Genomic DNA, 19,555 nt, shown 5'->3' with positions numbered 1-19,555 from the left:
CCACAGTAAATACTGATGCAAAATATTCATTTAGTATCTCCCCCATTTTCTGTGGCTCCACACAAAGGCCGCCTTGCTGATCTTTGAGGGGCCCTATTCTCTCCCTTGTTACCCTTTTGTCCTTAATATATTTGTAAAAGCCCTTTGGATTCTCCTTAATTCTATTTGCCAAAGCTATCTCATGTCCCCATTTTGCCTTCCTGATTTCCATCTTAAGTATACTCCTACTTTCTTTATACTCTAAGGATTCACTTGATCTATCCTGTCTATACCTGACATATGCTTCCTTCTTTTTCTTAACCAAACCCTCTTGGCTAGATCAATTAGAATTAATGGTATTCGACTGTGGGCAAAGGACATTTTCTTCATCTGCTATCAGAACCTATGTCCCATGTTAGATTTCACAGTCAATACATCTTTAAGAAACATGCTCATGACATCACTGTATCCTCGGGTCACATGCTCTAATGCAAAGATCTCATATTTCATCTCATCTTGGATCATCTGAAAAATGACACTCTACTGGAAGCTTGCTCCTCTGTAAAACATAATTGCTTAATATTAACTCAGACACTATATGCCTGAGGACTGTAGTGTTTGTACATTCATTAGTTGCAATAAATGTCTGTTGGATTCTTCAATATCATGGTACATACACTCAGTTTCTTATGTTACAGGAGCTAACATCAGCATTGCCACATTACGCAAAATATCCTGCTGGAGGCAAACTCGCACCATGTATAAGGGGGAAAAAGTGTAAAGAAACAATCATGTAGAAATTTGGGGTGGGAAATGTGGAATGGAGACAGGCACACAGACAAACCAAGAAGCATTTTCTACCTTGTTCAAATGGATGCTAAAAACACATTTCCAGAAAATTCCAACTATTTTTTCCACTGTTTTGCAACTTATTCATTCAGCATCCCCACATTGTCACTTTCTTCAATACATATGTGTGTTAAGCAAGAACAACATGGATGATTTATGATCGAACTTAATGGCAGACATGCTCAGAAGGGCTGAATGACCAGCTCCTATATTCTTTCCCTGCAATCCAAAACACCAGGAAAACCCCTTCTGCTCTCACTTCCAAACACTCATCTGTCTTTTTTGTTTGCTATCCATCTGTATTTCAGAATCTTGCAAAATGCTCCATGTCTTATATATCCAAAGAGAAGAATATATAAATTTTAAAAAACCCTGCCATTTGTAAGAGAAGACATTAAACAGGAAAGTTCTCTTTCCTTTTTTATTTATTAATGGAAAGTGGGCATCACTGGCCAGAACAACATTCATTGCCTATCTCTAGTTGCTCAGATGGCAGGTAAGGGTCAACCACATTATTGTGGGTCTTGGCTCATATGTAAACCAGATTGGCTATGGATGGCACATTTCTTTCCCTAAAGGACATTAATGAAGCAGATGAGTTTGAATGACAAGAAACTGTGATTACATGGCCATCATTAGATTAAGTTTTTATTCCAGATTTTTATTGAATTCAATTTAATTGAATTCGTAATTTAAATTCCACCAGTTGCCAGGCTGGAATTCAAATCCATGCCTTAGGAACACCAATCTGGGGCTCTGGATTACTAATCCAGTGAAATTACTAATACACATTTTTGAAGGTTTCTTAAATATAACCTTGATTTGTACATATCAAAATCATGCAAGATGGTTCCTGGTGTCACCTGAATGCTGGAGAGTGAAAGGGGGAGGGAAGAAGGTGAATAAAAAAAAGTCTATGAGAAAAAAGAAGTGTGTAGCACAGCATCCCTGCAGATACATACACAGGACTTCAAACAGCAGAATGTGAAGTAGGCAAGACAATAAAAATAAAGTGGAAATGAAAAGGGACAGTGACCAGCTTGGAAGGTAAGAAACATGAAAGACAACTATTGAAAAAGAAAAAAGTGAATCTGAAAGAAGATTCTAAACATACATTGGTTTGGCTAGTTCTATCTCTTTCTCAAGTACTTACAAACCAAGTAAGTAATCTAACATTAGCCAAGAGGATACTTGCTGAAAAGTGACCAGCTTGTGCAACGATGGTTAAAACATTCCAGAGGTCATATTTGATAGTTCTGTTGCTCCAAAATATCAAGCTCTTTCGTCACATTTACAGATCTTATGAACACTTCCATTGTCCAAATCGTTCACCATATCAATCTCATAAAATCATTTTTAAGAAAACAGGAAATTCCTCTCAAATGCACTACACAAATAAATTCCACTACAACTTTTGCAACAGACTTTTTTGATTAGCTGGTAGCTTATACTAAATTGTGAAATATCATTTCAATAGCACAAAGATCTTCCAGCTGTCTGATTTAAAACATATATAACCCTTATCATAAACTGCAATCTGAATCTGAGCTACCATATGCCAACAACTAAATTTAGCACTAGGGAGAAGTGTCACTCACTATTATTGTAGCAAACAGGAACTAACAAAAGTAAACTTGTATTTGAAAAGTTAAAATGCAAATTAACAATTGGCTCCAAATTAATACATTATATCAAAAATATAAATTCAAAGATAGCACAGTTGTAAAATGTATAGGACTGAATATTAATATTTGGATCTGCTAGTGTTGGGGAGGCACTCATCAGGTAGAAAACCCAATCCATAGACTGGATCTTTCTGTGTCTCTTTAACTGATCAATGGTGTAGCATCCTTAATCCAGGCTTCCCAACAATTTGAAGTCAGCATGATTCAAACCCACATCTGTATTGAAGGCTTAATACTTAAAGGGGATTGTGGCATGGGGCAATGCAGAAGCATCCTATAGGCAGACAGATGAAAGATGGAGTCAAACAGGGAAGCCAGCCCCAAGGTTCTCCGAGGCACCTTTGGAGATCATGCTGTGGAAGGTATACAATTAATGTTTGACATTCAAATGTCAATTCTCTCATTGATATCCTTGGTTTTCTCTTGCAGTTGCACCCATTCCTTTCACTCTGTCTAAGTCCTGTCAATCACATCCAAAACAGCCACCTGTGCCACTCTATATTCTTCAGAATGTCACTACACAGACATACTTCAGTATCACATCCAAAAATGGTATCATTCCATCCTTTGAATACATTTATTTTGTCATGCATAATTTCCTTGTATCCCTCTTGTAGTTGAGAGCACAAAAGAAGATTCTAAACGCCAGGAAAAGACAAGCAATGTTTGGCACTCTTGTCATAGCCACTGTGAAGGACAACTCAATGGATGTAGGTCAAGTCTCAGAATGCACAGCCACTGGAGATAAAGAGATCAGTCTCTCTCAAAAAGAGATGGGAGACTTCAGTATCATGCAACCACATACACAATCAGCACTCTCTTATTGTTGGTTTGAAGTCAGTGGTCGTCAAATTTTTGAATCATAATCTTGTACGCTAAACCCTGCTCCCTGTCAGTTTGAATTCATATCTTTTATCTCCCACAGATCAATCAAGTATCACTCAGAAGTTGGCACCAGATATAGAGAAGGAAATCTCCTCGAGGAGTGTTGCGCAAAACATACACCATCAAATGACTCATGCACACAATCTCCACCAGCTCAGATACATGCAGTACTGCAAGACCTTCTATGGGTTACTACATTATTATATGGTGGACCAAGCATCATAAGCAGGCAGGAGCAGGTGTTGGAGACATGAACAACAATGCAGAGCCCCAAGATGGTGCAAGAAACTTAAGCTCAGTTCAGATGAATATGGATGTTGAGCCTTAAGGGGCACCAATCAGCACAGGTGCAGCAGTCTTTAGCACAGCCATTACAGTCTCCCTGTTTCAGAGGGCAACAGCATTTTTATAATAAGCATAAGGGAATAAGCAATCTCCTGAAGCCGCAGAGATAACACTGCACAGCAGGAACAGAAAAGGAAGGGAAAGACTTGATAGTTTCACAAGTGAAACTACTTGTATTTTTAAAGGTTTATTAAATTGTCACTTTTACTGTGAATGCTTATAAGCTATCAATGTTACTTTAAGGTTTCGGTATCGTGTAATTCCCAAATGTAACTTATCACCCACTAGGTGGCCATCAGCCTTGAGGAAAATGGTATGACCAGAATGGAGAACGAGCAATGGGTATAGGGGAAGAGGAGGAGTGCAGATTGTGGGACTGATTTGTGTTGGGAGCTTGGGTTTGTGCACAGAACTGCAGTGCCAGATGGCTGCAGTACCACATATTAGCAGAAGCAGGTTATGCATTTCTAGGATCTAGGTTTGTGGTTGCAGTTAACTTGGCCTCAATAGGCTCTTCCTCCATCAGCTGCAGACCTCTCTCCAACGCTAAATTGGCAAAGGCACACATACCACAGCAGATCATTATTGATATCCTTGCTAATGTGTACTGAAGGATATCCAACATCAATCCAGAAATCTAAACCACAACATCAGCATGTCACTGGTTTGCTTGATGACCACTCTTGTGGGTCATGTGGCTTTTATTTTATCTTTCCTAGGGCCAATTATAAGTCTATTTAAATTCTGGTCCAACTTTCCACTGACTGTCTGAAGGTATGAAGATCTTGAGCAAATTTTATAGCTGCTGAAAAAAGGTATCCCCTCTTGGATATCTGGATCAAACACAATAATTGTTTGATGGCTACCTACCTGATGTACATTAATGGAATATCAATTACTAAATAATTTGGATTGTTTGGAATTCTTGTACCCATGGGTAACCTGCTAGGCCATCAAATCCAAAAACCCTCTAATTCTGTTTAGCCTTATCAGATCTGCAAAGGATGCAAGTGGTAGTGGACACCCAGAAGATGCAACTGTACACAGCAGAGAAGATTCTGTAGATGCTATTGAAAGGTGCTGCAGGTGAAGAAATTCAGGCTTACAGCATCTATAATAGCCACTAGCAGTGTGTGCCCGCCTGGTCCACTGGTCAGGAAATCTTGTTCCAGGTGACGCCAAATGTCAGCAATCCCAGGACTCCTGAGACACGGGTGCTCTGCCATGTCTAAACAGGTTGCCCTTTGCAACAGCTTTGTTGGGGTATTTTTTTCTTTGTGCTGTATCTCAATTTTGTTTTTTAGCCCAGGTTCCCTGGAGTGACAGGCAATGAAATGGAAGGTTTCTGCTCTTGCTGGTTTGAAATAGACTCCAAAGTTAAAGATGCAGTCAGTTCTGAAGAAGAGGCAAATCAGCCCCAAAATGTTCACTCTGTTTCTCTCTTCACAGATGCTACCAGACCTGCAGAGTTACTCCACCACTTTGTTTTTATTAACAAATGCTAAAAAGCTACTGGCCACATCTTAAATCAATGCACTACCTGTTTCAAACAACTAATTATGTTGATGTCATGCTTCTAACGTAAAAAATGCTCCAAGATTGTTATCAAATTATTAAACAAAATAAGATACATGCCACATAAGGAAATATTAGGTCAGATGACCAAAAGCATGGTAATAAAGGAGCTTTCAAGGATTGTCTTAAATGTGGAAAGTGAAGTTCAGAGGTAGAGGGTGCAGCCAGAATTCAGGCCCAAAGCAATTGAAGTAGAGCAATCAAAAACAGAACAATTACATTTGGGATATTCAAGAGGCCCAAGCAAAATAATGCACACCGAGTTAACCAAGATTTTTTTTTGTTTCTTTAACTACCTGTGGACACAAATTAACCCACCTGGTAATTTAAAATTTGAACTGCCTGAATTCCAACACAATAATTGAGCAATGATGTTTGGTGGTTAATGCATTGTTATGACTGGGCTTCTCTCCCTCTCAACCCTTCCTCAATACTTCAAAGACCTCGTACCAACATACAAAATTGGCCAGAAATACTTTCTTTCATGGCTTATGACTTTGCTTTTGCCCTAAACCTGGTAATCTGGAAAAACTCCTGAGCTTTGTGTAGAAAGGAAGGTGAGATGGTATCAGAGATAACGCTGAGTTATTTCGCCTGGATTCAGGGGGAAACTGTCTAATTTTGTGATATTGGCCAATATATATGAATGTTTCATTTGTCATTAAAAAGGATATTCAATCTTCAAATCTTTATTACAATTTTTTGTTTAAGGATAACGGAGATATATTTTTTGAAACACAGTATGTGCTGCAATGAAAGGCTACTAATAACCAGTTTTCCATTGCTCTACTTTGTAAATTTATTTACTGGCATTTTGAAATCAGTTTTCTGTTTACAAAACACACTCAAGGACTGGAAAGCCAACACTTATTCATTACTATTTTAAGATACTAGTATAAAAAATGGGACCATGTTTTGAACTGCCTATAAAGACAGCATGTTACAATATTTTTCAAGATAAATTCAACATTTGAAATCCATCAATCTTAATGTCATGCAAACACGAGCCAGTTTATTGATCCAAATTCTGGGTTTTTTTTATATCATCATCTTCTATGAGACACCAGTGAGACTTTTCACACACCAACCTACCTTTCAGTATGTCATTATTTAATAGAAAATTATGGACAGTTTTGTGCTGAGGAAGTATGCTAGGATTTTGAAAATGCACAAAACAATGTCACTTATTATCCCAACAACGGCAGGAGGGCAACAATTTCAGCTGGTAATATATGATGACTGAGTTCAGCCAGAGCTGAACATGATTAATGCCATTGAACACTAAGTGTCAAGAAACAAGTGTTTTGTTTCTTTTCACCTGTAATACTTCTCAACTTGGGTGTTTTTATTCAATTAAATTCTATTATATATACACTGTATATTTTAATCAATTACTTAATATTTTTATAAGGCTTCTAATATCTGTTGACTACAATCATCTGCACCATCTGCATTAACCTACGCTTGCTCTCTAATCTTAGACTGGCAGACTGTTTCTCCTAAAATTAATTATTTTCTGCTAACAATTGATTTTATGTCAGTTTCTCTCTATCCAATTGTTATGTCAATTGTTCAATCACTGTGTGAAGGAGTTGAAGCACCAATGTAATTGATAGGAAAGATGTTGTTGGAAAAGATACTGTCGGTGTAAATGACCCTGAAGTCAGAAACATCACTCTTTCAGCTGAACAACTGCTTAGCCATCTTTCTTAATCCAGTTTCCTCTAAATATTTATAAAATTTCCCAAATTTTCCAACCACAGGCTGATGCATTAGCCAAGACAGTGCAGGTACAAAACAGAATTCCATAAGAGCATGCCTGTGTCCCATCTTGCTGCGTTGGTAATCTGGCTGTACAGCAGTATTTTCCTTCCTTAAAGTGAAAATCCAAACACTTAGCTCTGGCTTTGAAAACAAATAGCTACAGCCAATTCTGCAAATTCTTTCAAAGTACAAACCACATCCTGCTTTCCAACCTGTTTAGTGACCATGTGTAATATAAATGTTTTCAAGTGAGCCACTATCTCAGCTCTGGACTATTTTGACAATTGCCTTTATATCTGCTTGCAAAAGTGCTTTAAAAAGATTGTTTCTTTACAGTTAGTGACTCCAACTAAAATGGTTTTTGAAAATTACTCGAATCTTTTCAGTTCCACAAATCTGCTTGTATTCTTTGGATTCTTCTATCTGTGCCAGTAAAGCAACTAATATTGTTTTAGTCTGCATGATGTTCTACTTTACTGTTCCCCTTTCTTCATGTTACATCTTGGTTCAATTATGGTTGCCACTCTGGTACCCCTCATAAAAGGCTTTTACTTATTTTACTTGGCATCTTAATTAATCTGATAAAGCTCACGCCAAATGTCTCCCTGCACATAATCTTAGTAAATCCACAGGTAGCACTAACAAAGACAACTACAATCTAAGTGTCAGCTGCTAACTCCCTACTCCTTGTAACAGCTGTTCTTTTTGGTTGCTTGCCTAAACACTGTCTAATATTATCTGACAATTCTCCATCCAATTGGTATGTGATTGTGTTCATTCTCGGGAGAAAACTGACATTAATGATTCATTTTGCTCTTCCTGCTCTAATTTCAATGGCTGTACTAAAAAGCTTGCATCCATTTCTCTTTATGCCACTGATCTACATTTTCACCCCAGATGTACCAGATCTTCCATGTTTTGGACTCCATAAACTTCTTATCAGGAGTGATCCCCCTCCTCCCAATGATTCTATAAGAATTATATACATCCCAATATAGTCATATACCGTCCAACTTCACAAATTCTGCACATTCTCTTAGTAGAGAAGGACACCATTTGGTCCATTGAGTATACACCACCTCTTCTGAAAAATAATACAATGAATCCTGTTGCACACACTCACCTAGAGACCTACAATCTTTTTCTTTCCAGTTTTAACAATTATTTTGCAAAAACTACAACACAACCTTATTCACCACCTTTATCAACCTGTAAGTGCTAAATCCTAACCTCATGTTGCATACCTTCTTTGTCAGGTCACCTTAAATCTATGGTTAATAAACTCTTCAAGCACTGGAAATGTGTATCTTCATTTATTCAATCTAACCTCTTCATGATTTTAAACAACTTCATCAAATCTCTTCTTACCTTTTCTACTCTAAGGAAAAACCCAGTCCATCCAGATAATTGCAACACTAAATCTCTGGAATTATTCTAGTAAATCTCTTCAGTACCCTTGTCAAAGCCTTCACTTCCTTTGTAAAAATCGCAGTGCACAGTATTGCCCTTTCTCCCACTTCACCTTTCCATTTCTGTAGAAATGTGCTCATTCTTCAAGACAGATGGTTCCTTTTATTTCTTTACGTAAACATTAAATTAATGAACCCACTATTCATTATCGAATTCCCCCTACAATTTTGGGTTGTTGAACTAGCTCCAACATTTTTTGGCAAAGCTATTCTCCTGAAGGTCTTGTTTGAACTGCATAACTTTGAAGTTCTGATTCTGAACATCTTGGTGAATAATTTATTAAAAATCATTTATTTTGACTGGGTCTGGAATGCTGCACTTCAATATTTTGTGATTATGAATTTCTAATCAAAAATGTTCCCTCAAAATAGACCAACCACGTTTGTGGCTGTTAACACACCCTCATGCTCATTGACAATTCACTCAAACACTTAGTCATCTCCATGTTCTGTTTTCTACCAATTACCTCCTTCAAACATAATCCAATCTTGTTCAATTTCTGATAATCCTTGTTGGATGCTTCATTCAGTATTCATCAATTTCCTTTAGTTGCAGAGCACCTGTACATACATCCTTTCTTCCTCATAAATGAAAATGGTTGAACTGCTACGTCTTTCCTTCTCATACATTTTGGTATGCCAATGGAAGGAGGAGGTGGTTTTATACCTCACAATTGAACAGTAATCTGCAGACTGAACCTTCAACTCTTTATAAATTTATTAAAACTGCTGCAATAAAAAGCAGGCAATTTGGTAAAATGTGATGGCAAAAAAGACTATCCCACTATTGTTTTCAATTTTTTTTTAATGACTGCAGTTATATCAAGCTGTTCACAAGCATACTGAATAGGTATCATCTCCGAACCCTGGACGGCATTCATTCTTCGCCTTCATATGTTTAATATTTCTTATCGCAATATTTCCCATAACCCATTAGTCCTGTTTGTGCTAAACAGATAATCCCTTTCAATAAGTTAAACGCTGTGTATAGTGTTATCATGAACATCATTCCATTACATACAGAAGATGTAACAGGTTACACTCAACTGAGATACTGTATAATAAAATGGTTCTCTTCTTACTTCCTGCTTCCAAACTCCTTTCCTTGGTCACTACTTTTCCTGTCCTCCTATTTCAGTCTAATTATTGTCATTTTTTTTCCTGTAAACTGTCATTTCTTTCATGCGAAACTGCAACTACAACATCTTGCATGTTATTCACTCTTCCTACATCTTCAAGATGAATTGAAGGTCGATCAAACCATTTCATTTCTAATTCCTTCTTCCACAGAAACTCAGAACCTCTTTACCCACAGCTTCTCCTCACTGCTGTAATATTCTGAACCCAGCTTAACATTTACCAACTTCAATTTACCTTGTCATCCCTTTCAGTCTAATGATATTACTAAAATCAGTTTTGGCTTGTCACTCTGTTTATTGTAGGAATAAAGGAAATAAAAACACAATGCATTCCATTCCATTAAATCCTCAAAAGTTAAAAATATCCATGTTTATGGTCTACGATTTTCATTTGAAAACCAATTCCCAGCTATTTATTGTTAAGACACAGGGATAAACTCTCCTACTTAATTTAAAACCAGCAACACAGAAAAGATTTATCCTGTGCAGTAATCTGTGAAAATTCAATACGCCAAGAACTGAGTTAAAGTAAAAATTAACAACTTTATTTCTTAAAGTATAACAAAGGATAATTAACTAACAACTATTTACAATTCATTCCTCGAATCTATATTTTACCTTCCCTTCTATAATACTAGTCTGATAAAACTCCTGATTATGATTTACAAAACAAAACTTCTTATCTCAAAGCCAAGCAGCCTTTCATTTCTCTGACTTTCAGTCTTCTTTTCTTCTTCTTGGGGATTCTGTTCACAGGTTACTGATTGATAAAGGTACCTTTATGAAAGCTATTTTTTGGGCAGTCTTTTTTCATGCTGGGGATTGACAGTTCTCCTCTCAACTGTTCAATTTTCCCCATTTTTTTATATCCCTAAAGCATCGGATTGTGTCATTGGCTTTTAAGATTATCAATATACTAAATTCAAACAGGACTGGTATTTGGTATTTTTCGGGGTATAATTCAAATTGATTGGCCTAATTCAAATCTGTTTTGTTCTTTCCAAGCAATCGGCTAATTTAGCTTTCAACCAACTGTTACATTGTTACCTTATTGAAAACACTTGGTGCTGTCAGGTATCTCTACCAGCTTTTAACTCCCTTGAAAGTACAGTACACCCACATCTTCATAACATTATTTCCAAATCAAGAAAAGGTCAGGGGGCAATGGCCTCAGATTTTTCATTTTGAAAATATACTTTTTTGTGATGTGGAGTTTATTTTGTATCAACTCCATGATAAATATGAATCATGACTATGAACATATTCACTTCTCACACAAACTAAAGTGGTGACATTTGCAGCACTAAGTTCACATCAGTCCAAAATTACTTTGACACAAATAGATAAGACATATAGTACAAAAGAATTATGCATTATCTTTTAAACTTCATTGCACTTCTGTGTGAAACATGGTGCAACATCAACCTCAACTGAGTTTAATAGAATAATTAATTAAAAGAGAGAAACCAATGATTAATTATTACATCGAAAAGTTTTAGAAGTTTGGCAATAAATTATGAAACACAGCTATAATCTTCCTCCTTTCCTTTACCACTAACCCCCAACATTCCCAACATGTAAAACAAATTATACTCATTTGCCTTTGACCTCTTATAAACATAACTGGCTTGTATTTCTGTCTTCAGGTTACTATCACTAGTCCAATATTCCACAGGCGTAGGCTTGTCCCTTGACAAGAAGATGCATCCAAAACAATGGGCAGAAATCCACCTCCTTTCGTAAATCTTAAGATCTGTAGCAATGATAATGGTTGCCAGCTGCAGGGTCTTCGGGCTACTGTCCAACAGCAAACAGAAAGCTTGCAGTCCTTAGGATTTTAGGGTTTTGCAAATTAGATGTGTTCTTTACTTCTTTTGGCCTCACTGCCAGTTCAAATCATCCAGTCACCACCTTTAATTTGAAAGACAATCTCACAAGAACGGGCAATTTTGATAACTTTAAAATAGTTAGCATTTTGCCACAGAACAGTTAAAAGCCATGTAAATATGTCAGATGGGAAGATAGGAATTGCTTTAGGCCCTTTATTTTTCATTATAATTAGAAGTATGTTGAGAGCAGTTTCAGAGCTGGAGATACTCCAGGTCACATATCTGAATCAGTTAAACATTATGATGGCTCCCAGTGGATATCCCTTTGCATTAGTTATGGTGAGGTCAAAGATTACTATTGTGTGAGTTTCGAGTCAGAATATGGGAAACATTGGATAGACTAGAGAGTGTGGTAGTGCAAATCCAAGAGGAATTGGCTCAAAGTGTTTGAGATGTTAATTTTTAAGTACCCTAAAGAATTAAGCAGGATGATTTGGGTGGAAGATAGAGATGATTGAAGGTTGGGTGCGAGAAAGGAAGATGGCTTAATGGGAAATGACAGTGGAAAAAGAAAGGAGTTGAAAGTTTAAAAGATATGGTGGATGAAGATTGAAAAGAACTATAAATCTTATAGAAGACAAAGATTACGAAGTCAATACATTAACAGGTGTACGTCCAATAGAGTTCAGCATGGCCAAGCCTGGGTAAAGGTTTAGTGCCAACATCAGTACCGTGTTCCAAGTTCACATTTGACAGGTTATTCAGGTCAATACTTCAGTGTAGGTTGAAAGAAATATTGTATTATCAAAGCTATCTTCCAAATAGTAAATTGAGCTGATGTTGCATCTGCTTGCTTGGGTGGATGCAAAAGATATCATAGCTTCAACATAAAGAGCAGCAGAGTTCTTCTAAATGAACTGGTTAATATGTCGTCAAAAAAGATGGCCCAAAACAGATTGTTACCACCTGCTTGGGAAAGCACAGGTCATTCATTTCACATATTTCGTTAATGTGAATTTGCTTTAGTGCGATTGATGAATTGGAGACACCGTTTCTAAAGCAAACTTTTAAAATGTGTGTTGACTGTAACACAATTACATCACCAACACTTCAAATGCTGTTTCTGAAGGACGATTTTTCTATAACATGGGTTGCACAAGAACATAACTATAGCATTATAGAAGAACTACCTATATAGTGATTCAATCCGCACTATGCTCTGGATTGCCACAAACGTTAATGATTTACTCAAAGTACACAAAGTCCTGATTTGCCTGTCTGATGGAGTCAGATGAACAGAAAGCATTGACTCTGTTTCTGTACTTGATGAGAATGACTGTTTGTTACAAATGAATAGGTTCTAGTTACAGATAAACAAGACCATGAACTATCAACGTATAGATTATGAGTTGAAACTCTAACCCATAAGACCATAAGACATAGGAACCGAAGTAAGCCAATCAAATCATCAAGTTTCTTCCACTAATCAATGAGATCATGGATGAATTGACAATCCTCAATTCCATGTTCCTGCCTTTTCCCTGTAACCTTTGGATTCCCTTTCTGCTTAAAGACCCATCTTGTATCCCTACCTATACATATATAGTCATACACACAAACAAACAAAATGATGGAGAAACTGGAGAAACACAGTTCAATTGCACCAACCTGTATGGTTCAATGAAATGTCCCTTTGCTTCCAAGATCTTCTGTTTCTCAATTTCCTTTCTCCAGATTCTTTCACTTCTTTGCAAGAGGCACTTGCTGATTAGTATACTGATTACAACATCTCTTTGTTACCTTTCAAAGGCAACAAATTGCAGCAATTGGTAGGAGAAAATAATTGACTTTTTTAGACATCAGGTATTTGAACTGCAGAGATATAGGGACACAGAACCTATTCTTCCAGCAGTCTGAAAGCTTCCTACACTTTCTATTATAAACCCCCAAACTGTTAGTCTACCCAAGAGCCCGAATTGCCTTCTGGTTGATGATTTCTGGCATCCACAACTGGTCACATTTTCACAAACCAATTTGTTGCCATCTGAATCTCCCTCTGCATACACAACTTGGTGCCACACTGTCTTATCTCTTCTCCTATGCTGCTGGCAATGCAAAAATGTAAACACAACTCATAATGAGTTCCAGTGCTTTGTTTTCAAAAGTAAAGCAAATCCTTCCCCAGTCCTTGGTTTTAAAACAATCCTTTCCCATTTTAGCCCACAATCAAATAATGTAAAGAAAATCAGAAAGATGTGCTCTTCACAAGATCAATTTATCATTGTTGTTTGTGAGCTTGCATTCCTCATATTAGTTGCATGCTACGATTTAAAACTATCAACTGTAAAGTACTTTAGAATATCCTCAGGATATGAAATATGCAATCTTTCTGCTGTACATACTATGTGCTAGACTCAAACAGAGCGAAATACTGGTGCAACATTGGTCAGAAGTATTGAACTTGACCATGGCTCTGGATGTAGGTTTGCTCGCTTAGCTGGAAGGTTCGTTTTCAGATATTTCATCACCATACTAGGTAACATCATCAGTGAGCCTCTGGAAGCTTCATCTGGAGGCTCATTGATTATGTTACCTCGTATGGTGATGAAACATCTGAAAACGAACCTTCCAGCTCAGCGAGCAAACCTACAACCATAACCCCAACCTGAGCTACAAATCTTCTCAAAACTTGCTAATTGATAATGGCATTCAGGAAAATAATAAAATGTGCAAACAAAATTGCAGGCATAAAAGAAAGTTTTAGTACTCAGGAAGAATCATGCTAGAGGTCGGTGATAGTTACTATCCATGTCAAGCTCCTGTTCATGAAGCAGCTACCATTGGGATTTGCTACGGTGTGGAAGGACTATCTAAATAGTATTGGCACAAAACCAACTGGCTTTGAGTGGCACTGAAGTTCTTATTATACTCCAGAAAGTCAATTGGTGAAGGCTAGAACTTAAGCATATATACATGTGTATAAGCATTTATTTAGAATTACAAATTACAAGGATACACCCCCTAACATGACAATCACAGGTTCAGTCCTTTTCTATTAATAGGAGCACAAGTGAATTCCCAGTTAATATCCTCTACCTCTATATAATTAAATAGAGGTGACAGTGATGTCGATATAAAGTGAATAGCAGACTGAAAACAACGATGGAGAAGTTTGAGCCAATGTTCCAAAAATTAAGGGTGGGACATATTTGGAGGGACTTTAAATTAATACAGTTTCAAGCAATTTGTTTTGAAAACTGATTTACATTTAACATGTATATTAATAAGGAATCAAAGCAGAAACAGTTGTAAAGGTGATTTTTCAGACAATGCTGAGAGACAGTGGTACTGAAATGTTTTTGACAGCTCAACAAGTGCAAATAACCAAACTTCACATCATTCAAACATGTTAACAATTTGGCAATAGTGAACAGACTTGCAACAGTCATGAAACTTATAACCAATGTCAATTTGTGACGTATTTTTGGAAAATAATACATTCTCAACAAGAGTTTATCTTCCAAACACATGCAACATTGCATGCATTACCCATTAGAGTTGTTGACTGAAAGATAGAAAGTGTGTTGCAGGTGCATATTTATTCCAACAAATTTGCAAAAACTAATCACCATTATTTCTCTCCCCTTCTCTTGACCAGGCTGACAGATTATGGGAACACAAAAATGCATCGTCTCTCACGCATGCGTACTGTTTATTTGTAAAGGTCAGTTTTCCCCATTCATTGAAGTTGCGTTTGTAAATAAATTCTCTGAACGTACACATTTCCTCAGCGGTTCGGCAGCAATCTCTTTCATATGTTAATGTCCCATTCAAATCCATCAATTTGCCAACTTTTCAGATCAGCTGTTCATAACAATAAACTTTGCACTGGAGTTTCCAAGAGTAATGTCCAGTCACCAACACGCTGAAACTAATGCTTCAATTAAATCATTCACAATAATGTCAATAATTACATTCTAAATTTGAAAAGGGGGAGGGTAGAATCCTTCATTAGCTTGAATGTAAGACAGTGAGCGTTCTCATGAAGAACTAAAGTTTCCTTATAACTCATTTACGTTTTCTAATGCCCGTTAATAATTCATTTCTTATTGTTAAAACACACAAGTTTAAATCGATACAATACTGTGTTAAATTTACTTCCAGCAGGTTTTACTACTGATGTAAAAAGTCACCCTCCTTGACCAGAATGGTTCCGTCCCACTTTGGTCATGCGAGTTACTGGCTGGGGAGGAACTCGGGCTGAGAGAAATAATACAGGAAAGCCAGAGTTCGTGTGTGGAGCAGGGGCGTCACGTTTAAATTAATGAGAACCCCATGAAAGCGACAGGATTCCTTTAAACCAAAACACGAACTCACGATTGGGGGGGAGAATCACCAACAATGAGGGGGTGGGGGCTTCCATTGGAAAACCGACGGAGAGAAAATCATAACCTTGGAAATCTTATCCCTCAACTTTACAGGAGTTTGAACAAAAAATAAAAGTTAATTCGAAACTTACCACAAGTGAAAGCGACGTTTATCGGAGTATGAGCGACGTGGTGCGGGACGAAATAATTCTTCAGGTTCGATTTAATGTTTGCAAATGCACATGGGGGGGGGTGGAGAGATGGGTTGGTTGAGAAACTGGTGTTGTGTACGAGTGGGAGGGGAAGAGGGCAGCCCAGTGTACAGGCACCAGGGAGGGAGGGAGAGCACTGCGCTCACTCGCTCCTTGTTCACTCCCAATATCTTTGCTTCTCCAGTCACAGCAGCCTCCCCTCCACCCCGATACACCAACCCCACCTCAAAGAGACAGCATTCACCTCACACGTGCCTGTCTTTGACAGATTCCCTCACATTGACACAAGCTGCCACTGGGAAGAGGCTGCACTTTTTAATCAGGGGCTGGGTTTTCTATTTGTTCTCTTGTTTAACAGGAAAGGAGGGATGTTGTGATTAATCTGCAGCAGTTACAAAGTGAAAGCTTTCGGCGGATTGTGAGATTGTTGTGTTGTCTCTCTCTCTCTCTCTGCCTGCAGCGTCCAGGTGACGTCACATCCACCTGCTATGTCAACAAAAGATTTCAGTCCTTTTTTTGCGGGGAGGGTGGTGATTAAAAAGATTTTTCCCCCCTTATCTATGCCCCTTCCTAGGGGATTGCAGCTACTGGCCAGAGGCAGCCCCAGGTGAGAGGATGCAGCCAGGACACTGGGCCAGGCACCCAGCCCAGCGCTTGTTAGCAAACCCCTCAAAAGGGGGAGGGAGGTGCTCCTGCCACACTTTTTTTGTGAAATCATTAAAACTTAGAAAAGCTGAGGTTAAAGCAAGGCGACTGCCGTTTGATTCTCATTACAGAAAAAAATGGGAAAGCAGCATTCAGAATGTTGACACCTTGGGCACCTATTTTACCCTCAATCTCCACACACTCCCTACCAGAAGGTGAAATTTGTGTCTTAAGTTCTCCTGTCCCCAAACCTTGATTTATCTGACAATTCCATTTTCCCACTTCACGTCACTTGCGAAAGGGCCCATGTGAAAAATACGGAAAGTAACGAGTTTTAAGGCTGTGGCAGATAAGGACCAGGCGACAGAGTAGGGGAGGAAAGGGGGAAATGTCCTCTGTTTTTCTGACTGTTAGCCAATAGAGTCTGGGCGGGTTCGCAAGGTGAAAGTTCAATGCAAGGGCACTGCTCACGGAGTATCTGAACTGCTGTACGGTGTTGAGAGGTCTGCACTAAAGCGTGTTGCACAGCACGAATATACAAGTGCAATTATTTCTAAACTCCATTCTAAGATGCTGACTGCAAGGAGGTGTTAGACTTGTCGGGCGCTTAACTCCAAGTTCAACTCCTCCTCCCAGTGACGCGTGGTTGCCAGATTCTTTTTTAATCACTTCTTTGAACGACAAGAAAGTGGATATTTCATTTTTACATTCCATTGTTCACTGGTTTACGCTGAGATTCATTAAAAGTCGCATTTAGTTAAGCCATAAAACCTTCCCAAAATCAACTTTTCGAGGTGCCCTTGTCTCATGTTAGACTGACAATTTCTCCCTTTACAAGAAATTTCTGTTTGGAGAATAACCCTTTTGGAACTGATGCGGAGAATAGGGTCGGTTTACGAAAATTACGCGAGCACTTCTATGATATTTTTTGGTGTTGACAGATTTCAGGCTGATGCAGAAAACAAATGCTGAGCACGCATTTAAAATGATTCAGGATCATCGCTTCATGTATCGCGTGCCGCGCTACAATGTTGCATTTCTACAATATTAATGTCTAGTTTACAACAATACTCTGTGGTGAGTTTTGTCTGCAGATTAAAGTTGAGCCGGCACTGATTATACCTTTATTCCGCCGCCGTAGCCTAGTCGTACTTAGAGCACACCGCACAATTCGGACACACTATCACAAGGAGGGAGAAAGAATTGAGCAGCGCTTTTGCGTTTGTTTTACGTAAAATCGGACAAGTGCTCAGCAATTGTGAAATACCGCTACACAAGCGAGCAGCTGCGGAGCTGTTTTACTAACATTCAAAACTGACTTGTTTAAATAAACTGAGAGTCAGGCAGCTTACTGCAGGGAATGCAAACCAAGCTAATATCTGATCTGTGTTGTGTGATTTCGCCGGCACTTGGGTCGGTTTTATTTCACGCGGGTTGGAAGCACAAAGCGGGGCTTTGGAACTTTCCCACTTGTCACTTCAAGGGGCATCGGACCTCATCAGCCAACAGTGCAATTCTCCAAATGCGAGATGCACAATAAAAATCCAAGAGGACAGACAAAAATTAGACTCCCAACATTGCCTGAGAGGCTTGCCGGAAAATAGAAGCGTGTGTGGAGCAGACCCGGGGAGGCTGGGCTGGAACATTGGGCACTGACATTAATCTGCACATGTTGGCCACCTTATTCTCACGCAAGTCAGCAATGCGACTCCTATCACGGTGTATTCCAACCGACCATTCGGTAAACGGTTCTGTTGGATGGGTTAAAATCTGAACGAAATTAGGGTGCGGCAACGCGTTGCTCTCTATAAATCCGGCGGCTCCAAAAGATTTCACCAAAAGAAATGACTCTTTCAGCCCCCACCACCCCCACAAAGTTGCGTCTGAATCGGTAGCAGATGAAACTCAACGAGTTTGCAACTCCATCTAACGACACAACTTTAGAAACAGCGCAAAGTACTGCAGTTAAAAGGAAAGTTGCTGGGTCTGAGTCTGCGATGTTTTCTGCATTGGTGAGATTTCAGTTACCGCTTGACCCTCTTTCTAGTTAATAATAAAGTCATCACCTTATTTACATGACAGATTTGTTTTTTTTTTAATTTAAAAGTGGCGCCGGCTATCCATTTGGTCCAGTGAGTAGAACATCCGTCTGAATCCTAGGCTTTTATTTCGCAGAGAAAAGTGTGCGCTGAACAAGAAAGCCGTTTGTGGCGTGGAAAGTGATTCACAAATATCCAAATGCTCTCTCTCTCCTAAATAGGGAATCAAACGCGAAATAGCCCCGAGTCGTTCAGTCGAATTTGGAACCGAAATGCCTTAATAAAAGGCTGGAGACTGTCACTAACGCGAGGGCAGATATTTCACAGCTGGTTTCACCTTACTGGCGGAGCATTCATTTCCAGCTAAAGAAGCCCTTCATTTCTAAGACTGAAATTCCTTGTTTTTAAATGAATGGAGTCTGATTGTGTTATTGAAGTCGAGAGATTGTTAAAATGGTTTGAGGCTAAAGGGGTATCTAGCATCACAGTTTACACAACTGTTAAAACGCGCCACTCCAAAGCCAGCTTCCACATTAAAGGCGATTTTGGATGCGCGTAATATATCGGACCAAAATATAGTCAAGCGATCATTGCCAAACGTGATATTACGGCTACAGTTTTGGTGTTATATATGGTAGCATGAAGCTGAAGCTCAGTTCTGCATTATTATTGAAAATTATTATATTATTGCAGAACATAGCAAACACTGGCACATCTTTACCATGTTTCTTCTTTTTTTTGGCAAAGTCGTAGTTCTTGTCACTATTTCGAAT

General features: G+C 38.5%; 1 protein-coding gene across 3 annotated transcripts in view; it reads right to left on the bottom strand.

The window, feature by feature from the left end:
- The window catches only part of foxp2 (forkhead box P2), a 789,456-nt gene extending 772,503 nt beyond the window's left edge, over positions 1 to 16,953 (bottom strand). For all 3 annotated transcript variants that reach the window (XM_043709540.1, XM_043709542.1, XM_043709544.1), the window contains exon 1: positions 16,039 to 16,953. The gene's annotated coding sequence lies outside the window, so the exon portion shown is untranslated. The remainder of the gene's footprint in view (positions 1 to 16,038) is intronic.
- Between the last annotated feature and the right edge of the window lie 2,602 nt (positions 16,954 to 19,555).

Source organism: Chiloscyllium plagiosum, chromosome 19 (assembly GCF_004010195.1).
Source record: "Chiloscyllium plagiosum isolate BGI_BamShark_2017 chromosome 19, ASM401019v2, whole genome shotgun sequence".
Lineage (NCBI taxonomy): Eukaryota > Metazoa > Chordata > Chondrichthyes > Orectolobiformes > Hemiscylliidae > Chiloscyllium > Chiloscyllium plagiosum.
Note: the sequence above shows the minus strand (reverse complement) of the source record. Positions and strands in the feature narration are given on the sequence as shown.